The 24,834-nt window shown below is 49.1% G+C and overlaps 1 long non-coding RNA gene across 1 annotated transcript; it reads right to left on the reverse strand.

Moving 5' to 3' along the window:
- Window positions 1–1,441: 1,441 nt before the first annotated feature.
- On the reverse strand, window positions 1,442–14,281 carry LOC100937625 (uncharacterized). Its single transcript, XR_655901.3, has 3 exons — window positions 14,137–14,281; window positions 2,160–2,255; window positions 1,442–2,059 (listed from the first exon to the last, which is right to left on the reverse strand). It is a non-coding gene; the product is annotated as an uncharacterized LOC100937625 (long non-coding RNA).
- Between the last annotated feature and the right edge of the window lie 10,553 nt (window positions 14,282–24,834).

The raw sequence follows: 24,834 nt of genomic DNA on the forward strand, positions 1-24,834 counted from the left end.
AGGCCTCCAGAGGTTAATTTTGGCAATTTCCTCCATTAATCACATCTCTGCCAACCCACTACCAGGTAATTGAGGAGTCAAGAGCCACTGCAGAGAAATGGAGTTTCACTTTAAAAGTCCACCTACAAGTGCCATTTGGGAAACAAGAGGAAAGGAAAGCATGTGTGTACTGGTGTGGAACTGTGAGCCTGTGGGTGTTTATGAACACATGTGAGTGTGTATGTGTGTGTCAGCGAGTGAGTGTGGGGGTGCCCCATGACCTCTCAGAACAGCCTGGTCTCCTGTTTCCAGGCCCACTCCAGGCCATGCCCACCTTCCCCCTGATTCTCCATGGCTCCCCCCATCTGATGGGGGTCCTAAACAGACCGCAGCCCTTCAGCAGCCCCCAGCTCCTCAAGGGAAACTCCACCCTCTCAATGAAACCCAAGGTCTGTCACCACTAAGGTACATCCTGCCTACCTTTCCAGAGCCTTTACCCGTCCAGTTCTCCTCCTGATACCTCACACTGTCCTCCAGTCACACCAGATGTTCACCACCGATGGGACATGAATGTGCCACCATACCTGTAAGTCTTTGCATGAGCTGTTTTTTCTGCCTGGGATATGTGCTCCTTTTCCTCTAACCTTCAAGGATGCAAACTCAAATATCACCTCTTCCATGAAGCCTTCTGGTAATGCCAGGCCACTCCTCCTCAGGCAGAGTCAGCCACTCTGCACACCTCTAAATGACAGCTAGCATTTGGGGAACACTTTATCTGTGTTACTTCATTTACCTCATCTTGTACCTCCTCCTATCCAGGACACCATATTACTGTCCCTATTTTACAGGTGAAGACATTCCAGCACAGAGAAGTTGAATGACTTGCCCGAGGTCACACAGCTACAACAAGATAGCCCCAGGATTCAAACCCAGGCAGCCCAGCCCACAGCCTGTGCTTTTGCTCCCTCCATCACATGGTTCTTAGGTGCCCACATGGCACATGACACCTGTGCAGTGTGACACAAGAGAAAACAGAAAACAAGCTACTGTCTGCCTGTGTGTCTTCCTCGCTGTCCCGCTACCCTGAGAGGACCCTCTTTCAAGCCTGTGTCCCTAGCAGCAACTGGGGTCATGGGAAGGGTTCTGAACCATCCAATGAAGGAAGGAGTACTCTACTCGTATGAGTGTGTGTGTGTGTGCGTGTGTGTAGCAGAGGACTTTGTGAGAGGGTTATGAAGATGAGTACCCATAACCACGTGTATGGTGTGTGAAGGGGTCTGGGAGCAGATCCGAGTGCGTGTGTGTATGTGTGAGTGTGTGAGTGTGTGTGTGCATGCACCCTCGGGCACGCTCAAGCTTCCCAGTGGGAGGGTAGAGGCCGCATCTCAGCCGCATGAATACTTAAAGCCCTTAAACCGTGCCGCTTCATCACTGTTATTTTTACAAAGTTGTCACAGAGAAATATCATTTTTCTCCCTCCTTTATTTCATTTTCTTTGGGATATAGTAATTAACAAAAGCCGTTAGATGCCAGCAAAACTGTTTCTTTTGAAGTTTCTACATGGCTGTCACCCGGGAGATAAAGGCAGATTATTCAATCTTGACATTATAATTGTGGATGCCAAATGAAAGCCTGGATTAGACACTTCACAGCCCACTTGGAGGGGAGGCTGAGATCACCAGGCAGTGATCCCCCCTCAGCTGAGAGGGCAGGGGAGCTGGGCGGGGGGCAGGGGGTACCCCACATTGGGGAGGGGGTGGCTCACTGCATGGTTTGGCTTCTTTCATTTGAGTTGGATGGTCCCCAAATCCCACAGTGTTAGATGGAAGGAACATATTCCATACGGAGGCGGAACAATCTAGAAGTCAGGAGTAGAACCCTTGAGTCTGGTCTATTAGTTCCCGTGCCCCAAGGCTGCCTCCTCCACCAGCCCACACCCCCTCCTTGATTGGCAGGGACATCTTGGCTCCCTGACTGGAAGCCAAGTTCCTCAAATGCAGAGGGTCCGGATCCTCCAAGGCCATGGCCCCTGGGTTCCAGTGCTGATGACTCCCTCACAGTGGCTGGGCTGTGGAGAAGGCTGGAGAGGTCAGGGGAGGGAGAAAGTCATTTGCCTGCATGGAGCCCACCCAATCCCCCTTCATAAAAGAAGTCACCAGGCCAGGCACAATGGCTCACACCTGTAATCCCACTTCCCCTTTAGGAGGCCGAGGCAGGCAGATGACTTGAACACGGGAGTTTGAGACCAGCCAGGGCAACATAGTGAGACCTTATCTCTATAAAAATACAAAAAAAAATTAGCCAGGCATTGTGGTGTGCCTGTGGTCCCGGCTACTTGGGAGGCTGAAGTGGGAAGATCACTTGAGCCCAGGAGGTCGAGGCTGCAAGGAGCTGTGATCACGTCACTACACTCCAGCCTGGGGTGACAAAGCAAGGCCTAGTCTCAAAAAAAAAGAACCACCAACCACGGAGAGGGTGAGCAGGGCAGGGCCATAAGAAGTCCCAGCAATGGAGAATGAGAGGCCACTTTTTGGTGGAGGCAGAAGGGCCAGATGCAGATGCCCTGGAGAGTATATAAGACTGAAAGCTTCTACAGTGACTGATACCATCTGATTTCCCAGGTCTACCCTGAACCAAATTATAACCTGGAATCTTCATACCCTATCCAGCCACCCACGGACAAGATTTCTGCTCTTCATTGTGTTCATTAATAATAATGTCTGTTAATAAAATTATGAAATGTACCAGTCAGGATCCAACAAGGAACCCATAAACCATGGGAGGTATTTAAAACAGAGGGAATTTAACATGAGGACTGGAGACGCAGATGAGGAGAAACCAACAAGGCAACCCAGAGATCAGCACCAGCTCTAGACCCTAGGGAGGTGAGGAGGGAGGAAGGTGGTGTTGGTGATGAAGCCCAGGAGCCAGGATGACCCAGCCACCCTGGAACCTCAGTAGGTCATAGAGAGACATGGCCAGCCCCTGAGAGCAGAACAGGGGATGTGGAAGAAGGGGCTCTGAGGACAAATTGAGCAAGGGCTGGCCCGCTCATCAACATTTTGAAATCCCAAGCTGGATTTCCAGTTTCTCTGCAAAGAGCAATGCCAGGCCTGCTTTCTTTTGTGGCCACAAGCATCCGAAAGGGATAGAGGTGGTCTCCTTCAGATAGGGCATGCTCCTCTACGGTTTTTCTCAGGTCCCGCTGGGACTGCCTTATTCATTGATGGTACCTATGAGTATTTGAATTTGCAACCCCTGGTTTCAATCAATATACCCATTTTGTAGAGAGAGAAGCTGAGGCCCAACCAAGGGGAAGTGATTTACCCAAGGTTACAGGATGGGTCAGGAACAGAGGCAAGACCAGAACTTAGAGCCCCTGGATTATCTTAAGTGCAGAATTAATTAGCAAAGATGGAAAGCATCTGTGGAGTGACTGCATCTGTCAGCAGAGAATGACTCACCTCCCTTGCTGTGGCCAGGCTGTGGAGCAGGCCAGAGAGTGGTACTTGCTAGACCAGCAGTGCCATTTCTCCTGTGTGCCCTGGTCATCAGCCTTGCCATGAAGGCCAGCAGGAGAAACACCAGCAGTGATCACGAGGAACGACTCAGGCAAGACAGCCTGTTCTGAGGCTGATGCAACCACTTAGGTGCTATGTGACCACAGCAGAATCCCTCTCTGTGCTCCATAACGCAAGGTGGTTGGGCCCGACGCCCTCCTGGAGCCTTCTCCACTCCACCGGGCTGGAATTCTATTTCCTGGGGAGAGGTGGGAGGAAACCATCCCCCCATAGAAGCCAGCTGAGTGCATGAGGGTCCTTAGAAAGGAAGGTCGAGGGGGAGACACTGGGAAACATAAATCTGCCGGCACGGCTCTCTCAGAAAGGGTTTTAATTAATTGTTTTTATACGACATAAGAGCAACTCATTACTGAACAGCTTTGATTTGTGACACCTGCATTATAGATGATTTTTAAATTAACATTTCCCCAATAAAAGGTGTCAGTAGAGAGCTGCTGGCGCCCAGAGAAGTATAAAAGGATAATAGTATGAAAATACAAATAAACACCAGCCCAGCCTAACAAAGGGGGCTTCTTAATCAATTTTACAATTAATTAAGGCTGCCTGAGATGGCTGGGGCCCTGGAGGCAGTTCAAGGTACTGGGTTGAGGGGCTCAGGCATCAAATGCTAGGACAGGGGAAAGTGTTTGGGGCATACGAGAGACATGCAGTGAGAATGTAAGATGCTCTGCTAGGCTTCCCTGGAAGGGGAGAGAAACAGGAGGCAAATCTGTCCTGGTGAGTATCCTTTCTCCTTTTGTTGTCCTGGGTTTGTCATGTATGCATTCAGTATTTAGAGAGCTCCTACAAGCTATGGCAGGCAGAGCAGAGGCACCCAGGTGAGAGGGAGGAGCAGCACACTGGAGACACTGAGAGCTCTGTGTGTCTGACGCAGAGTGAAGGACAAAGGAGGAGAGAAAACTGGCAGGGTAGGCAGGGGCTAGACTATCACGGCCTCTGAAAAGGGTCATACGGCATTTGGAGTTGTTTTCAGATGTCGTTTGCAGAGTGTAGGTAAGGGAACCACATGAGAAGATTTCCATTTTAGACAGAGGCTCCTGGCTGCCGTGTGAATCATACAATAGAAGAGCAGAGGGAGGAAAGATAAGTGACCCAAGCAAGACCTGCTCATGGATCCAGTTCAGACAGCGGTGGCTGAGGGACAGGAACAGACTCAAGAGAGGCACAAGAGCTAGAGCCCACACACATGTGTTGCTGCTGCATGCCTATTGGAGGAGAAGGGAAGGGGAATTGAGAATAACTCAAGCCAAGGACAGTGCTGGAGAAGCAGCTGTGAACAACGCACAGATAAGGTCCCTGCCCTCAGGGGTTTTACATGGTCAGGAGAAACAGAAAAAAGACCCACAAAGGAATGAGCAAAGGACTTGGTAGCTCAGGATTGTAATCCCAGCACTTTGGGAGGCCAAGGCAGGAGGATTGTTTGAGCCCAAGAGCTCAAGACCAGCCTGAGCAACAGAGTGAGACCCTGTCTCAAAAAAAAAAAAAAAAAAAAAAAATTTGCTGGGTGTGGTAGTGCACACGTATAGTCCCCAGCTACTCAGGAGGCTGAGCTGAGAGGATCACTTGAGCCCAGGAGTTCAAGGCTCCAGTGAGCTGTGATTGTGCCATGGCACTCTAGCCTGGGCGACACAGCAAGATCCTGTCTCTAAAATAAGAAGAGAGAGAGAGAGAGGAAGGAAGGAAGGAAGGAAGGGAGGGAGGGAGGGAGGGAGGGAGGGAAGGAAGGAAGGAAGGAAGGAAGGAAGGAAGGAAGGAAGGAAGGAAGGACAAGAAGACAAGAAAGTCAAATCAGTTGCTGTGGCTGGGACAGCTGAGAGCAGCACAGTTTGGGACAGGGTAATCAGATGGTGATCAGGGAAGGTGACATTTGACCTGAAGGTTGAGGAGCCAGCCAAACCAACATCTGGGGAAGGGGTGGTCCAGGAATTCATGCAACAAGTGCAAAGGCCCTGTGGCTGGGATGAGTAGGAGAAGGCACCAAAACAACCCTTATCCTCCCCCATTTCTACTACACTCTCTCTTAGTTTTATCTTTCTTTTCCTCTGGTTGACCAAGAAGGGTTATATAATTGGTGCATAATTGGCATATAATTTGAGGATTGTACATAGAGGCTGTGGAGCATTGAGAAAAGTTTCCAGTGCTCCATACCAGGCCCTGTCCACTTCTCTCTGAAAGACTCGAGCCCTCCAGAGGAGCCCGTCTCCACCTCTATACTTCCAACTTCCCATCTTGATCACTACCTGCTCCAGACCTCTCTCCTGAACTCCAGATCCACCTGGGGGTCTCGCAGGCAATCATCTTTCTCCCAAAGTCCATTTATCCCTCTGTGTTTCCAATCTTAATTAAAGACGCCACCGTCCAACCAGACACTCAAAAGGGAGACCTAAGAACAGCCTTGATGCTCCCTCTCCCTATATCCAAATCCTGTGGGCTCTTCCTCCTTAGAGCTCTTGAACCGATCTCAGCCCATTTCATGCCATCCTAATGGTTCTAGCTTTCCACACGTCTTACCTGAGTGACCTCAGCAGTTTCCACTCTCCTCCTATCCATGTACCCTGGACACAGCAGCCAGAGGAGTCCTTCTAAGTGAAAACCTGTCCTGCTGTGCAACTGCCAGAAAAGCTTTGGGGACTTCCCTTGCTCTCCAGCTAAAGTTCAAACACTATTGTCATGCTTTTTGGGGCCCCTAGAGTCTAGCCACTCCCTACCCCCTCAGAGCACCACATTTCCCACCCCCATGCTTTGGTATCCAGACACAAGCATCTCCCTTCAGCTCTCCCACCTGTTTTCTTTTCTCTCTGCCTGGAACATTTTGGGTGCTCTGTCCTATACCCTGGCCCTCACCATTGTCTGGCCACCTTCAACTCCACAGCCCAGGCTGCAGGCTCATCAAATCAAATGCTTTTGTAATTGTTTCATTGTGTAGCTCCTCCCAGGCTGTAAGCGCCACCAGACCCGGAACTATTTCTGTCTTGTTTGCCCCATATTCCCAACACCTATGGACAGACCACAAACACTGAATGGAAAAGGAATTAATGAATGGATGAATTAAATGATGTCACATACCACAACATGCCTCACACATACTAAGAGTTTAGATGGTTAATGAGGTGAACAAGGACCAGCATCTTTAATTTTGCATCATACATTTCATTGGCTGGCTCTCTCACATGTTCCCTAAGAATATCACTCTCCCAGGGTGGTCATTGATCCATCATTTGTACGGTGACAGGAAGAGGGGACAGAGCTCCACTTGAGATAGCATTTTTTGCTTCCACGAAGCCAGTGGGCAATGTGAGGCCAATAGAACATCTGCACGGTCTGTGGACCAGCTGGTTGCTGTGCTCTCCACGTCACCCCAGGGTCCAAGAGGACATGGCTATCAACAGGGGCTCCTGGCTGGGAGATCTGGGTGCTTTGTCTCCTTTGCATGACAGGCAAGTGAGATTGGTGGCCTCTCCCAGGCTAGCCCCAAAACAGGGCACCTCCAGCCCACACTTATGGGATGGGATGAGCAACTGAACAGCAGGGCTCATTGTGTCCAACACCAAGGTCAAACAAGTGAGTGTGTCTGAATGGGCTGTTTAAGCAAGGGTGCCTTAAGGCAAATGTTGGGACCTGAGGCTCAGAGAGGGTTAAAGCCAGTAAGTGGGGCCAGTGTCACCGACAGAGCTATGATGTGTGTGTGCATGTCAGACCCATTCACAGAGATCCAGGTGGGGTTAGGGTGAGGGTTAGGGTTAGGATCAGTTATCAGAGTGGCTACAGGGAGTTTACCTCTAGCAAATTCCCCAGGCAGACCAGAAAGTAGACAACAAAGGCTGGGGTAGAGGTCAAGTTTAAATATATGGGTCCCTAATAAACAGGAGAGACAGCCTGTGCCTGAAGAAATCTAGGAGGACATCTTAGAGGAGGTCAGCTTGCACTGTGCCCAGAAAGCCTGGGAAGGTTGAAGATCAGGAAGTTCCTAATCAAGCCACTGCTTTCATCGTCTTCAAAACCTCCCTGTAGAAGGAAGCACCTGTGAAGGCCAGCATTCTCCTCCAAAGTCAGAGACTTAACCATCAGTGGTGCAGCGACTGAAAGTCACAGTGGAAACAGATCATGGAGTCCAACCATCCACTTGACACACGAGAAGACTGAGACCCACAGAGACAAACCAAAGTCATCCTTTGCCGTTGAGCAATGCTCTGAAATGGGCTTCTCCCCACGAACCTGCACAATAGGTTTTACTCTCCTCCATTTGACAAATGAGAGGACTGTATCCCAGAGGGGTCACAGGGCTTGTGGAGGTCACACAGGACCTGTCAGAACCAGGACTGTCAGAACCCAGGCTGGCCTGACTCCATGTGTAACACCCTTAAGTGAATTTTTCAGTCTTGGGTTCTGATTATTCTGAGACAGAAAGAATAATTGGCAGTTGATGCTAAAAATATGTGTAGCTGTTTTGATTGACAGTATAAACTCAGTGATGTACAAACAGGGAATGATTCTATTTTTCTCAATAACTGATATCAGCTTTGCTTGGCAAGCTCCCACCCCCACATTGGGAGTTGATGAGGAGGAGGGAGGGATGGAGGAAAACACTCTCCAAATAATGGTATCTTCATTCCTTCTGACAGATTTTTTGGTCACATTTTATATTTGTAGCTGTCACTTTCTAATTGTTAAAAATTGTCATTGTCTGGTTGAAAGCCACCTCCTGCATGGTGTCCTTGAGCCCTAGTGGCAGGGATGGGGGTGCTGCCACCTGTCTCCCGGCCCAGCCACTGGTTCCTTCTGGATGGCAAGCTTCTAGCCCTGGGGGGGCAGCTTGTAGCTCCTTATCTGGCATTGCAGAAGACCTTCCAGTGCTGAGCTGACACTTTCTCTACACGCTGCTGACATCAGGAGCCCCCCACCATGGCTTGTCCCTCCCCTTGCTCCTGAAAAGTTTGGGAAGAGGGGCATAGCTGTTCCCCCTCACCAAGTGAATTCTGCTCTTCTGTTTGTACAGAGAAGGGGGAAGGGGGCACCCTGCTTTTGCTAAAACTCTTCTCTCTAAGCAAGCCCTGCAGTAGACGTAGTGGTAGAGATCACTCACTCTCTGCCAAAATCCAATCTCCCCTAACAAAGTGTGGCCAAGCCCAAAATCACTGTCCAGACCAGGAGTCAGGAGTCCACAAACTATGACCCACCAGCCAGTTCCAAACCACTAGTTAGTTTTGAATGGCCATGAGCTAGGAAAGGCTTTTACATTTTTTAATGGTTGGAAAAAAAGAATAATATTGATGACACATGAAAGTGATATTAAATTCAAATTTAGGAGTCCATGAATAAAGTCTTATTGGAACACAGCCATGCCCATTCATTTGCATATTTTCTATGGTCTTTGTCAAGCTACAAGGGCAGAGTTGAGTACTTGCAATGGAGAGTATATGGCCCCACAAAGCTGAAACTATTTCCTATCCAGCCCTTTACAGACAGCATTTGCCAACCCTGATAAAGACTACACTTCCCAGGCTCCCTTGCAGCTAGGTGAGACCATGTGCTAAGTTCTCACTAGTGGAACGGGAGTGGAGATGACTTGGGACATCAGGTGCCCCTCCATGCTCTCTTCCAGCTGTGGCAGAACCAGGCATGGCACCTCCCTGCTCCAACACTGAGATTACACCAAGGGTCTCAAGGATGGTGGGGCAGTGGTTTGTAGGACCCCAGTCCCTGGATGGCTGTGAGGCTCAGCACTGCCCTGCCAACCCTGGCCATTCACTTTAGAACTGTGCAGTGAAAAAGAAAGAAACTTCAGTCCTCCATAAGCCACTTACCTTATCCTTACCCTGACTAGTACAGATGTTTATGTCCAGCTGGGCACTGTGTCCAGAGTACTTTACCCATCTACGCCAGTTATATTTAAGAATATTGTGGGCCAGGTGCAGTGGCTCATGTCCGTAATCCCAGAACTTTGGGAAGCTGAGGCAGACAGATTGCTTGAGGTCAGGAGTTAGAGACCAGCCTGGCCAACATGGCAAAACCCCATCTCTACTAAAAATACAAAATTCAGCCAGGCATGGTGGCACATGCCCATAGTCCAAGCTACTCAGAAGGCTGAGGCACAAGAATCGCTTGAACCCGGTAGGCAGAGGTTGCAGTGAGCTGAGATCATGCCACTGCACTCCAGCCTGGGTGACATAGCAAGACTATGTCTCAAAAAAAAAAAAATTAAAACAAATTTTTAAAAAAATATATTGTTCTTGTGCAGAAGCCTTGCTTGATAGATGGGGCTGAGCCCCACCTCACATTGGTGCTACTCTATAGAGCTGATAAGATAACTGTTCATATTAGAGTTATTCTGTTTCCAAGGAAGAGAGAGGCTGCTAGTTCAACCAGAGAGACTCAAAGAGAGAAATTACAGACAGTCCCCAACTTATGAGGGTTCCACCTGGGATTTTTTGACTTTACAGTGGTGCAAAAGCAACACACATTCAGTCTTCTCCTGAACTTACAATGGGGCTACATCCCAATAAACCCACGAAAAGTTGAAAATATCTTAAATAAAAAGTGCATTTTTTTTTTTTTTTGAGATGGAGTCTCACTTTGTCACCCAGGCTGGAGTGCAGAGGCATTTCTCAGCTCACTGCAACTTCCACCTCCTGGGTTCAAGCAATCCTCCCACCTCAGCCTCTTGAGTAGGTGGGGCTATAGGCATACACCATCACACCCAGCTAATTTTTGTATATTTGTAGAGACAGGACTTCGCCACGTTAAACTCCTAGGCTCAAGTGATCTGCCCGACTCGGCCTCCCAAAGTGCTGGGATTACAGGCATGAGCTATCATGCACAGCCCAAAAGTGCATTTTTGACTGACAGTATTTTCAGCTTACCATGGGTTTGTTAGTATATGGCCCCATCGTAAATCAACGGTCATCTGTAGTTCGATATAAAGCACATCCTCACCAGAATACCTAAACAGGAGGCCAGGAGCAGCCTGACTCCATGGGAGCCAGCACCCTGAGACTGTCGGGGAAAGCTGCCCTTCCAGGACTGAGGTCTCTCTCACGGCATTCATTCACCTTTCTGTCTTCTTTCTCAGCCAGCTGGCTTCCTCCAATCACTCATAGCTGGTGATCATGATGAGTCTCCAGCCCTAAGTCAAGCTCATCAACTCTCCCCACCTCCAGGCTCAGCTTCTTTCATACCTTTCCCCAGATTGAACTCAGATTGGCCCAGCCCGCACTTTTGAGCCAGATCACTCAAATTATATAGTGTGGACGGTCTTTGCTTCAAGTGCCCACCTTGGATAAATCAGCAGATGTCCAGGGGACACAGACCTGTGGCACCAACACAGCTGCCACCCACGCAGCACACACTGGGGAACAGGGGTTTCCCTTAGCCAGGAAATCGACCTCTCTAAGAGGTCAGACAGTTCTGTGGCTAAGGGTTTGGACTGTGAGCTGGAATGCCAGCTTCACCTCTACCTCTGACATGCTGTGTAGCCACGGGCAACTTACTGTATTCGCTTCTGCTTTTTTGAAATAGGACTCATAACAAAAACACCTGTATCACAGGATTGTCAGGAGGATGAAATGAATGAATACATGTGAAGCCCTTTTAGAACAGCAGTTCCTGACACATAGTAAGCTTTCAGGGAAGGTTAGTGATGCGAATTACCATCATTATCTGTAAAACAAGAAGGAAATAATAAGTCAAGGCTCTATTCCTTTACTGTAAAATCTCTTAATGTGCACTCAGTGAATGGTCCAGGTCAGCCTGAGGAAAGCACGATGGTTTGCCCACAGACCACCTCCCTAAGGAGCACAGGGGCACAGGCACTGCCATCTGCTGAGGACCCACTCTTTCCATGCCATCCCCATGCTTGGTCCCCTTTACTACTGTGCATTCAGCCTCACCATGAGCTGGTGAGGATAAAGCTGAGAGAGTCAGTGAGTTGCCCAAATTCAAAGACTTAGGATTAATTCCATTTGCTGTTTCCATCAGAATGGATGACCCAAGGTGTCCACTGCAGACTGTTTGTTTGTCGAGTCCAGTCCATTTGCAGATGCTAAGGACAGAAAAAGGGGCTCCAGGAGCAAGGTATAGCAGGACTCCAGTGGGAGTGGGAAGGGTGGAGTGATGTGGATGGGATGGGAGGAGGTGCAGAAACGGGAAAGGAAGGGCAACACCCTCTTGGGAAAAGAGGGTAAGATTGGGGCAGGCAGAGGACGTGGCCATGAGCTTGGTCTATCCTCCCACATTTGGGTTCTCCAAATGTATGCAGCAGAGTCCCCATTTAGCAAACAGAGCCCTGGCCAGCAACAAGGCCAGCAGCCCTGGGTGCTCATCCCAGCTCTGCCTCCCTGTCCCTGTGTGACCTTGAGAATGAGGCCCTGCCCCATCCCAGTCCCAGCCACAGTAGCCACATATAGTAGACCAGATGACCTGAAGGGCCTCAACTCTGGGTCCCACTGTGGTGATGTCCTAGTTTCTGTTGTGTTCTTAGGGCAGATCCAGAGCACAGGCTACCCCGTGACTCCCATCCAAACTTGGTCCCATGGCATTTCACTCCCCAATTTATTGTATGCTTAAGAGTCATGGAAAAAAATAAATAAAACTATTATCCTCAAAACCCCAGTAGGTCTCTTAATGACTACTCCACTAATTAGTAGCAGCTGTTAATGAAGTGTGCAGGTACAAGCCTAGCCTCGTCAATTAATCCATACATGCTCCTGGGCTGCAGTAATATTTAAAGGGGAAATCGATACTTGACAGCTGGGCCTGGGGAGGTCTCTGTCCGGGTGGGCAGGGAAGGTGTAGCATTTCAAGGAACTTGTAACTAAAATAGCTGATGCCTGGAGCATAGTGCAGGGGCCAGAAATGAATACAGCCCATAAGGGGCACAGGAATGCAGGCATGCCTGTGGGGAGCTGAGGGAAGCAGGGGCTAGGTGAGCAGGGTGAATAGGCACCTGCTCCTCCCATGGGTGGGCAGACAGCCACATGCCAGGCCAATAGGGGCACACCCTTCAATTCTTTTCCAGTTCATCATTGATATGGTTTGGCTGTGTCCACATCCAAATCTCATCTTGAATTGTAGCTCCCATAATTCCCACATGTTGTGGGTGGGACCTGGTGGGAGATAATCGAATCATGAGGGCGGTTTCCCCCATACTGTTCTCGTGGAGTGAATAAGTCTTATGAGATCTGAGGGTTTTATAAGGGGAAACCTCTTTCACTTGGCTCTCTTTTCTCTCTTGTCTGCCACCATGTAAGACGTGACTTTTGCCTTCCACCGTGATTATGAAGCCTCCCCAGCCACGTGGATCTGCGAGTTCATTAAACCTCTTTTTCTTTATAAGTTACCCAGTCTTGGGTATGTCTTTATCAGCAGCATGAAAATGGACTAATACAATCCTATCACAAAATTCATTTATTCCTTGGGGATAAGGGGGTTGGAGGGGGGTTGCTATACCTTCCCTGGGCAGACACCATGATCAAAGCTGCCAAATGAGGCATTATGCTACCTAAGGTTGCCAAGCAAGTAAAAGTAACAATCACTTTCCTGGCCTACACCGGGCTAAACACCTTACAGGCATCATCTCATTTAATCTTTATGCTAGCCCAATGAGATGAGAACTATGATTCCCCACTTTTGGAGCTGAAAATGCTGCAGCTTTGAGAAAGCTGGTTATTGGCAAGGGTGGTATTCAAACCCTCATAATCTAAGCTTATGTGCTTAACATACACAGACTCCTAAGTAGTGATAAGCCTTGAGCCCTACAGAATAAAATCCAAACCCCTTGACATGGCTTACAGCATCTTGAAATCTGGCCCCTGACATTAGATTCCAGTTGCTGCTATAACAAAGTACCACAAACTTAGTGGCTGAACACACACAAACCTATTATCTTACAGTTCTGGAGATCGGAAATCTGAATGAGTTTCATTGAACTAAAAACGAGGTATTGGCGGGGCTGCGCTCCTTCTGGAGGCTGTAGGGGAGAATCTGTTCTGTTGCCTTTTTCAGCATCTTGAGGCCGCCTGCATTCCTTGGCTCATGGCCCTTCCTCCGTCTTCAAGCCAGCAATCACATCCCTCCAACCTGTGCTTCCATTGTCCCATCTCTCTCTGACTCTCTTCTGCCTTCCTCTTGAGAGAGCTGAGAAGCCCATCGGGGGCTTTGGAAGCAACTTAGAAATGAGCAATAACAAGAAGCAACCTTTCCGAACCTTCCCCGCTCCACTCACACAGACACATGCAGTCAAGGTCAACAGCCCCTCCTCTGAGCTGCAATGACCTCATGCCAAAGAAATGGCTGAGGTCCGTGAGCCTCTGTCTGATCCGTGGTGCATCCTCAGCACTGAGCCCAGAGCCCTGCACAGAACAGTTACTCAAAGAAAGGTCCCCTGAGCCAGGGCTCCTTCCTCCATACCAGAGGTGAGGGCACCATCCCAGCCCAGGGCTCCCAGAAGAGGTCATGTTGGCAGTTAGGCAGATAAATAAAGTGCATTGGCTCAACAGCTGACCTCAGCTGCTGAAAACCAGGGCTGCTGTGTTGATGTGCACTTCGCTGCCAATCACGTGCTTGGCCACACTGGTCTTACCTATTTGGAGAAAACAGTGAGGGGCAGACAGATCACCCCCTATCGAGGAAGAGACCCTGGGCTAGGGGTGTGGGGTACTTGCTCTGAAGGGTCTGGCAGGAATCTGTCCACAATGCTGCTTGAAGGAAACACTGAGCTTGCTCTTAGCTCAAGCAGTTGAGGCTGGCTTGTTACCATGCAAGAGACACAGGGCGACACCATAATTAGAATCCTGGATTAATAACCTTCCCTGATTGGACGTTTCCACAGCTCCTCTTCCCCAGCTGTTTATCTTGAGATCGCTGCTGAAGGGAAAGGGAGGAGACTGGGAAACTGTACCAGGGAGGAAGGGAATGGAAGCAGAAAGGAAAAGGGGAAGAGGAAAGAGCCCAGAAGTAGGCTCTACCAAGCAAATCTGGGTCAGGCCCAGAACAGGACATCTAATACCATGCGGTGATCTCACCACCCACCCACCCAGGGCTGCAAATCGTCCCTACCCCGCCCTGGGACTAGGTCTCCTCCAGGGGCCCCATCCTGGTTAATGTCCCCACTCGTCCCCTCCCTGCCAGCAGGCTAGGTACCCTGGAGTGACCCTGGACTCTTATCTCCCCAGAGGCACTCTCCTCACACACCAGTCAATCGGTCACCAGGCCATGGCCATTCCAGCCATCCCCTGTCCATATCCTTAGTGCCGCAGCCTTGATGGGGCTCCTGCTACCCCCTCTTCTGGCTTCTTTCAACAGCCTGCTAGTGAGTGGCCCTGCCTCTGGCCTCACCTCCTAATCTATTCTTTTTTTTTTTTTTTTTTTTTTTTGAGACTATTGTTGCTCCTGTTACCCAGGCTAGAGTGCAATGCCGTGATCTCGGCTCACTGCAACCTCTACCTCCTAGGTTCAAGCAATTATCCTGCCTCAGCTTCCCAAGTAGCTGGGATTACAGGTGCCCACCACCATGCCCTGCTAATTTTTGTATTTTTAGTAGAGACGGGGTTTCACCATGTTGGCCAGGCTGGTCTTGAACTCCTGACCTCAGGTGACCCGCCAGCCTCGGCCTCCCAAAGTGCTGGAATTACAGATGTGAACCACTGCGCCCGGCCTTCAGCTGCCAGGATTGTTTTTCTAAAATAGAAATGATCACACTAGCACTTACCTAAACCCTTCAGAGGCCTGCTGCCATGTCCAGGGAAATTCAAGGCCTTCACAGCCTGGACCTCACCTCCCTCACCAGCTCCTTCTCCTCTCACCTCCTCCCTCCTCCTACCCACCTCCCTCACATCACTGTCCAGAAACTTCATCAGTTCACTCATGGACACGCACACACACATGCTCATGTGCACACAGGCCCACATACACACATGCTCTCACACACATAGTGCATAGGCACACATGCACACACGTATGCACACACACACTGCCTTTTCACCTTTCCACTTGCTGTTTTCTCTGCCTGGAATTCTCTTCTTCCCTCACCTTGTAAAGAAGCTCACAGTCTGAAGAAGCTTTAGAAATTTGCTCTAAATCTCGAGTCTCTGCAATTGCATTCAGGATTCAGCCTCTGTGACCTCCCCACCCTGACCCTGCACCCTCCTGCTGCCCCATCCTGCTCCTCTACCTGTCTCGACCTGGTTTGTGCCTTACCTCCCTAATTTGCTGTGAACTCCCGGCAGCAAAGACCTCCAAGACCACCTCAGGGCCTAGCATGGGGCTGGACACCAAGCAGGGGCTCCCATAGCCTCAGGGAGTGAGGGGAAAGGCTATCTACAGAGAGGTCCCACACACTTGGTGGGGGAGGAAATCAGATGTCTATTCATAAGCATTGATATTCTGCTGCATTTTCCATCAGGATCCTCCCTCCTTTTAATATCCCTGGTCCCACATGGACCTGAGTAACAGAGGACAGCAATCAGTTCTGGTGTTTACTGAAGTTCAGGAAATGTTACTGACACATGATATGGTTTGGATGTTCATCCCCTCCAAATCCCATGTTGAAATGTGATTCCCCAGTGTTGGAGATGGGCCTAGTGGGAATTGTTTGGACCATAGGGTTGGATCCCTCATGAACAGTTTGGTGCTGTTCTTGAGGTAATGAGTGTTCTCAATCTGTTAGTTCAAGAAAGAGATGGTGTCTTTAAAGGAGCCTGGCACCTCCTCCTCTCCCTTGCTCCCTCTTGCCATGTGATACACTGGGTCCCTTCCACTTTCCACCATGATTGGAAGCTTCCTAAGGCCTCACCAGGAGCAGATGCTGGTGCCATGTGGTATAGACTGTTAGACAGAAGAACCATGAGCAAAAATAAACCTCTTTTCTTTATAAATTACCCAGCCTCAGATAGCAATGCAAACGGACTAACACATCTTAACACCTACCAACACCATGGGAAAAGAGTATACTCCTTCTCGATCTTATTTCAAAAGACTTCATTTGAACCAAGGCTCTCTGAAAAACCCACTCTCCTTTTGTGAGAGCTCCAGTTCAGCCCTGCCATCACCGTGACAGTTAACACCCGACAACAAGCCATGATTATCAGGAGGCACAGGAGGGGGCAGCCTGCCAGGGTGGCCCTTAGCATAACTCCAGGGTCATTTTTATCATATTGGGAGCTTTGGGCATCCTACAATATTTACCACCCACTCTTGGGCATTGCAAGGTCTCGAATGAATGTGAATTTGGGCTTGGATGAATTACTTGACATCTTGCCACATGAATCTGCCCCATGACAGGTGATCAAGGAGGCATCCATCCAACTGCCATTCACTCATTGATTCTTCAGATATGCAACAAAAGCCTACTGGTTGCTGCAGTCCTCTAAGGGCTTTGGGTAGAGAAGCAAACCCAGCGGTGAAGTCCCCACCCTCACAGAGCTGAGATTCTAATGTGGGGAACAGAAAGCAGTTAACACACGGTGCAGGGATGAAGAGAAGCACTATGGAGAACAATAGACAGAGGGGGGGGTGGGAAGGCTGGTGCATGGGTGGTTTACAATGTCACAAGAGGACAGCTCCCCCTCTGCATAAGAGCTAACGAAAAGTAAAATACTAGAGAACTGAATAACGGTGTCTAATCCTGGAGAAGAATGGGGAAGAAAAGGTTACCCCAACATGCTGCACCGTAAGTGGAGAGCTGAAGCTAGCACCCCCAGATGCCATCCGTGCTCCTCAATGCTCAAAACATTGTGACCCAAACACCCCTCCCTCCATGTGCTTGCACAGAAATACCATCTTGTATGGGGTGTTCACCTGCACACACCCCACCACACAGGTTTGCTTTCTTTTCTGAGCTTCTGTGCACCCATGCATTGACCCAAACTGTTCTCTGCCCTGAAATGATCTTTCTTCCTTCTCCTTCAAGTGCCAAGCCAGTCTAGGCTCAACTCAGCACCATCCATAAAACTCTTTCTGCTCAGGCCTCTTACTCCTCTGAATCCCCAGGCCATGGGACCCTGGTTAATTCCACTCTGCAGCAATGGCATTTCTGGACACACACTTGCTGCCCTGCCACGGGCCTGTTCATGCTTAAAGACAGTGGCATTTTCTCAATGGCCTCAGTGTCCTCCGTGATGTCTCAAATGTTGCTGTGCACACAGAGAGAGGGAAGGGGGCAGGACTGGGGGGAGTCCCACTCTGTGTCAGGAACACTGCCTCATTCATCCTCACAGGATGAGGCATGTAGGGTGCATGGCCACATCGCTCGGGTGAGGAGACATTTGCACAGGCCCACACCAGTTAGTGATTAAGCTGGGTGCACATGGAGCTCCCTTGACTATAGACTTCTTTCCATTCTCTTGTGTCCCTTGGTCATCAGAGGTGTTCGATAGATATTTGATGAGCAAGAGTGACTCAACAAGGAAACAGACACACTGTCTCATCCCCAGTCCCAGATGCCTTCCATGGGCCTCCAATTAGGCACACAGCCAGGCTAGGCTTTGAACTCAGCCCACTGCCTTGCCTCCAGAGAGAAGAACGCCTCTGGTGCCTTCTGCAGTGTCATATTTTGAGGGAAGGCCTTTATCCAACCACTGATTTGACTTCTTAACTTTGTCTTCTAGAGAGTTTTCTAGACCCTTCCTCCAACACAGAAAATGAGAACCCAGTTTACAAGTTCTAAGGCTGTACTCAGTGATAGCCTAGAATCAGCAAGTATCAGGTCTAACGGACCAGCCCTCTGCTCTCTTTGCGAGGAAGGGATTTGACCCCCACAGCAGTTAGCAAATGGCAGGCTGGGCCTAGGCCCCCCAGCTCCAAGCCTACTGTCCTTCCAGCCATGCCTGTTCAGAGCTCCTCCCCCCCTCATTTTAAATGCTGCTGGGCATGTACTTAACTAGCTGTGGTGGGCTACACTGGAACTTCTTCTTGACCCCATCCTATGGCTGAGATAAAATGTGACCATTGTCTGCAGATTCCAGAGACCATGTGGACCGTAGGACTGTTCATTTGCCAGTTAATGTGAGGAAGCTTTCATCACGCAGCCCAGGACACAGACTGTGGATGCTCCCTGAACATAATCAGACCAGGGCTGTCATTTCACAAGAAACGGGGTCACAATTATGTTAATAGGAGGCACACGGATTTCTCACCTATCTGAAGGGGAGCTTGAGAAGGAATTAATTCTCACAGTGGTGAGGCGGATTTGATTGCTGATGGTTCAGGAGGAATCAGCCCCAGCCTGGAGTGTGAGCCTCTGTACTCCCTGCTCCCCAGCACTCGCCAGCCTCACCCCTCAGAGTGGAATCAAACCCTCCCTCTGCAGAGCCGGCAGAAAATGGGCAGAGGAAAGCCACTGACAGTCAGCAGATGACAACAGAATTTGCAAGGTGCAGGAGTAGGAGGAGAGAAACCTCATTACTCTGCAGGGTGGAGTAACTCAGGAGGCCCTCCAAAGATGCAGGGAGCCTCCATGTGGCCACAGGACCCAGGCACAGCCCTGTCACCCCTCTGCAGGTCAAGGGGTCAAGATGCCCAAGCAAGGCACAAGGCCTGATTCTGCCCTTTCCCTTCCCCTCCTTCCTCCAGACCCTTCAATATAGAATCAATTAAAAGGTTATCACAGTTGCAAGTTGTGCTTGATTTGGGGAGGAAGGAAAAGTTGGCTTTGAGAAATGGGGACTTTTCAACTTCATGGCTCCCTAGTGGGCACTACAGCCTCCTGCCTAGGAACTACTGAGTAGTGGCAAGTAGCTTCCTACAGACAGCTGCAAGGAATACCCCACCCACTCACAGCCCAAACAATCCCCAACAAGGGGTTCTTAGGGACAGGCCACATGAAACAGGACAGAAACCTGCCAGTCACAAGGGTTACAGCACCAGTTTGTTGCAGGATTCGCAGACTTAGGTGATATCTCTGTCTCATGCAGAGCCCAAGACAATGTTAGAGGAAAGAAACCTTGTGAAGCCTACCTACACTATGGCCACCCCCCGAGGCAGGGTGCATGCTCTGCCCCAACCCTGCTAGGCTGTGAGGGCAGCTGAGGATGGGGCAGGGAAAGAGATCCATCTCCCATGCTAATTGTCAAATCATAAACCCGTTTCAAGAGGCCTGATCTCCAGTGCCCACTGCCAAGCTCACCTAGGCCCATCTACTCCAAAGAGCTCATTAAAACAATGACCCCTCGACAAGGAGTCCTGCCTGAAGATTGCCCATCTCAATTTCATTCAAGCCAGAAACCCCAGACTCAAGATTTCCCTCTTGCTCCACACCCCACCCCCTTTCATCTTGCCCACTCACTTACTGACTCAGATTATTTGCTATTAGGGACCTACCATCTGCTAGGCACTGTTCTAAGTGCTGGGGATACAATGTGAGCCACGGCCCCTGCCCTCCTGAAGTTTACATTCCCATGAGGGGTCCAGGCATGCAACCCAGCATGGCCACACAGCTGGAAAGTGCTCTGATGGGGGAAAGGCAGAGTGAGTATTGCAAAGCATGGGAGAGAGTTGGAGGGCTGGAGAGAAAGGAAGAGAGTGCTCCAGGTGGTGGGGATGCCTCTGCCAAATCCTGCGGGTCAGAAGAGCTGAAAGTTCAGCACACCCAGTGGGCAGCATTTGAGGTGAGGAGTTGAAGGGAGACAGGTAGCAGTCAGATCATAGCCAGCCTCCTAAACCACTTTAAGGAGTTTGGAATTCTCCCAAGAGCAACGCAGTCTTCAAAGGCACTAACATAATCAGATGCATAATGGAGAAGGATTTTTCTGGCTACAGAGAATAGGGGAGATCAGAGAGAGCTGCAAAGAGGAGGCCAGTTCCAAAACTGTTGTCACGGGTGAAGGCAGAGGTGAGGAGAGGGTGGTGAAAATGGAAAGGGGGCCTTAAGAAGAAGCTAGAACTTGTAACATGCGGTAATGAGTAGCCACAGGAATGGGAGTGGAACCAAAGATACTTCCAGTAACTATTGAGCACTTACGGTGTGCCAGCCACTGCCATAAGCTCTTAGTGGCATCATCTCATTTAATCCTACGACAGCTTTGTGAAGCAGATACGGCTATTATGCCCACCTTACATATGTGGAAACTGAGGCTTATAGAGGTTTTCCCCTCTGACTTACTTTAGAACAAAGAGCTAGCAACTGGCAGGACCGAGATGAGTCAAGGTTTCATGAGAACCAGGTGGGCGTGCGTGTCATTGCCCTGAAAGAAAGAAAGGACCCAATGGGCTTGTCTGAGGACTGGAGGACATTAAGGCAGCAATGAGCAGGGGAATATGTGAGTCTGAAGCTGAAGGGTGAAAGTGGTAGCTTTGGGAGACTCTGTGTCTAGAGAAAGGAAGCTGCTGAGGAGGAGGAGGTGCTCCATATTACACATGTAGAGTAAGAAGAGAAGAGACCAGGTCAGAGCTCTGGGAAGCACCAGCATGTTGGAGGTGGGCAGAGCAGGACGGGGAAAGAGAGGGTCAGTTGTATGCCTGCAGTTCATTCTCTACCTGTAGGAGAGACACCCCAGGCAAGACAGAAAGATGACCCCATCAAATCCCCTCATAATCCTTCCAGGGACAGAGCCTCTGGCAAACACTCTAATGATGTTGGCCAGCAGAAGTGCTCTTATCTATGGAATGCTTTTAGCGAGACGTGCCCTATCTGCCTAAAACCACTCGTGGTAAACAAACCTGGAACCTATGGATTTATGTCAGATGGCTCCCCGGAAAATGTTGTGCAAGCTATGAAACTAGCAGAGAAAAAAGTGAAGATGTTTCAGGACCCAAATAGCTCCCCTTTCAAGAAGGATGGCTCGCATGTAGCACGTAGAGACCCCTAGTGATAAATCTGGGCCAGGGCACAGCCTAATGTAGCAAAAAAGTCCTGGGAGCTGTATTGTGGTTCAGACTTCACACTTTACCTGGGCCTCACAATTATTTGTATCCTTGCAGTTATTAGTAAGGCTTAGTACTGGTTGAGATCTCTGATTCTTGTGAATCCAACTGGACAAGATGACCCTTTTTATTTTAGCTCAATAACAGAAACTTGGTAAACTGTGCTACAATCATTTGAATTTTCTGCCTAGCCCTGGTGCTGAGACAGGCTAGTGGAGCAGCTATTTGATTATCCTGGAGGATAAATACCTAGAGACAGAAGAGGAGCCAGGCTAAGATGTGGATTTTGTCCAAACAGAAGCAACAGGACACTACTAAAGGCCTGAATGGAGAAGAGTGACAAGGTCAGGCTGAAACTGTTCCTAAGTCACCATGTGAAAAATAGTGGGAGAAGGCACACTTAGAGGCAGATAACCCAGGGAGAGTCTCATCCAGTAGAAAATCTGGGGGGCCCTGGACAAGGCAGGAACAGTGGAAGTGAAGAGCAACTGGGAACTTAAGACCTACATAGGGGTTAGAATGTACAGGACTTGAAGATTGGTTGGATCTTTGGCGGGGGCAGTGGAAAAGGAGGAGTCGACGTTTCTCCCTTGCATAACTGGTTGGGCAATGGTGCCAGTCACCGGGAAGAGGAACATGGGACGGCAAGCATGGAGATGATGAGAAGTTCTGCTTTGAATGTTTCCACTGCCTGGCACATCCTCATGAAGGTTTCTTGTAGGTAGTTGGATATGTGGTTCTGAAGCTCAGGAGCAATGGCTGGGCTGGATATAGAAAAGGGACTTGTCTTGGTTCATTCATGCTGCAACAATAAAGTACTTGGGACTGGGTAATTTATAAGGACAGAGATGTATTCCTCACATCTCTGGAGGCTGGGAAGTCCAATATCATAGTGTCAGATCTGGTGTCTGGTAAGAGCTGATCAACTCTGCTTCCAAGAGGGTGCCTTGCTGCTGTACCCTCACATAGCGGAAGGACAAAAGGCAAAAGGGGCCCAGATGCTTCCCTCGAGTCCTTTTAAAAGGACACTAATCCCATTCATGAGGGTGGATCCCTCATGACTTACCACCTTCTAAAGGCCCCACCTCTTAACCCTATCAATTGGGTCTTAGGTTTCAACACACAAATTTTAGGGGAACACATACATTCAAACCTTAACATTCTACCCCTGACCCCTCAAAATTCATGTTCTTCTCACATGCAAAATACATCCATTCCATCCCACTAGCCCCAAAATTCTTAACTCATTCCAGCATCAACTCAAAAGTCTAAAGTCCTAAGCCTCATCTAAATATCATCTAAATCAGATATGGGTGAGACTCAAAGGTGTGATTCATCCTGAGGCAAACTGCCCTCTACCTGTGAGCCTGTGAAATTGAACAAGTTATGTACTTCCAAAACACAATGGTGGGACAGGCATAGGATAGATGTTCCCATTCCAAAAGGGAGCAACAGGAAAAAAAAAAAAAAAAAGGAGTAACAGATCCCAAGCAAGTCCAAGACCCAGCAAGGCAAACAGTGTTACATCTTGAAGCTTGAGAAGAATATTTTTTGACTCCATGTCCTGCCTTCTGGACACAATGAGTCAGGGGTTGGGCCTCTGAGGTTTGCCACCAAGGTTGACAGCCTGTGCCCTCTGAAGTGGCAGCCCAAGCTGTACCAGGGCCCTCTTGAGCCACACTTGAACCCCAGCTGGGGTGGCTAAAGAGCACTGCACCAGAAGTATGAAGCAAAAATTGGAGGTGGCTCTGTGCAGCAAGCCCAAGTTCCCACAGGCACACAGCCCCTCCCTTGAAATAGTTCTACCACCCTCAAGGCCCTGGCACTCTGGGCCTGTGATGGATGTGGCAGCCCTGAAGATCTCCAAAATACCTTTAGGGCCATTCTTCCAGTGTCCTGATGGAAAGCATCTGGCTTCTTTCTGTCCCTACTAATCTTGTCAAACAGTCGCTTAGCCACATTGTAGATGTTCTCTCCTGAACACATTTTCTCACGTGTTACATACAGGCTGAGAATTCCCCAACTCTTTGAGTTCTGCTTCCCTTTTGATTATAAATTCTATATTTAATTTGCTTCTCTCTTCCCACATTTTACTCTAAGCAGTCAAGAGAAGTCATGATGCACCGGTATGAGGTGTTGGGCCTGAGATCTGACCTGCATTCTAGCAACCACCCTGGATGATTTTTAGACACCTCAGAAATCACTGAGGTAAGGAACAGGCGGAGGGAGAATATTCCCAGACCAAAAGGGAAGAGGAGAGATAATAAAATCTGAATAATTCAGTGTCATGAAAACCAAGGAAAGATGTTTGCGGGAAGGAACTGTTGAGGGTGTCAAACGTTTCTGCAGGTTTAAGTAAAGTAAGGACCGAAGTATCCCTGGGTGTGGGAACATGGAGGGCAATGGTGACATGGTCAGATCCATTTGGGAGGAGTTTAGGCAGAAACCCTGTTGAAATGGATGTAGGACTGTGTGGGAGGAGTGTAGCTCATTCTCTCAGTAAGTTTGACTATGAGTTGGGAAGAGAGTGATAAGGCAGAAGCTAGTGGGTAAGCTGCAAAGGGAAGGGAAGAAAGAACTCCATTGTAAATGTGGACAAGATGCAGACATATCTAAATCCTGATGGGAATGGCTTTGAAGATAGAGCAATGAATGGGACCCTTGAGCAATGAGTGGGACCCTTTAGACCCTTAAGGAGCATGTGATTCCATTAGCCTTGGTCAGTCAGAAGCCAGTGAAACCAGGACAAGGCGGCAGACAATGTTTTTACATTTAGAGTTTTTGTAGCAAGAGGTTGGTGCCCCATCTAACATTTTCTATTTTCTCTGCAAAGCAGCAAGAGAAGTTAACTGCAAAGAGTCAACGAGGTGAAGGTGATAGCAGAGATTCAGAGGGCAAAACAAGCAACAGAAGTGAGGCCATGCGAATGATGTCCCCAATTCCAACAGTGAGTATAGTTTGGCTCAGGATGTATCATAGATTAGAGATGATTTTGTCCAAGTCAACAGAGCCTAGCCAGAATGATGTTCTGCTTTCTACAAGTACCATACTTGCACCCTTCTAAGTCACATAAAGTCACAGACCCTGTAGTAAATAGAACTTCCTTTCTCCACTTGTCTCCTCAGAGGGGCCAAATGAATGAAACCCACTCTTGATCCAGAAGTCTTGGGAGAAGGATCAGAGGAGGATTCATCCCCAACCTCGGTGCACAGGATTTTGGGGTGCTGCTTCTGTGCTCAGCCTTAGTCATTTAGAAATCCTTAGAGAGCCAACTCACAGCCTTTCCAGTAGCAAAAAGCCAAGTAACTGGAATGGTGGTCATTCTGGCCAAATCCTGGCCCCCAGAAGGTCATGAAAATTACATCCACCCTAAGTCACCCCGTCCTGGAAGCAAAGCCCCAGTGGTACAAGATCCAACTAC

This window comes from Pongo abelii, chromosome 8 (assembly GCF_028885655.2).
Source record: "Pongo abelii isolate AG06213 chromosome 8, NHGRI_mPonAbe1-v2.0_pri, whole genome shotgun sequence".
Taxonomy (NCBI): domain Eukaryota; kingdom Metazoa; phylum Chordata; class Mammalia; order Primates; family Hominidae; genus Pongo; species Pongo abelii.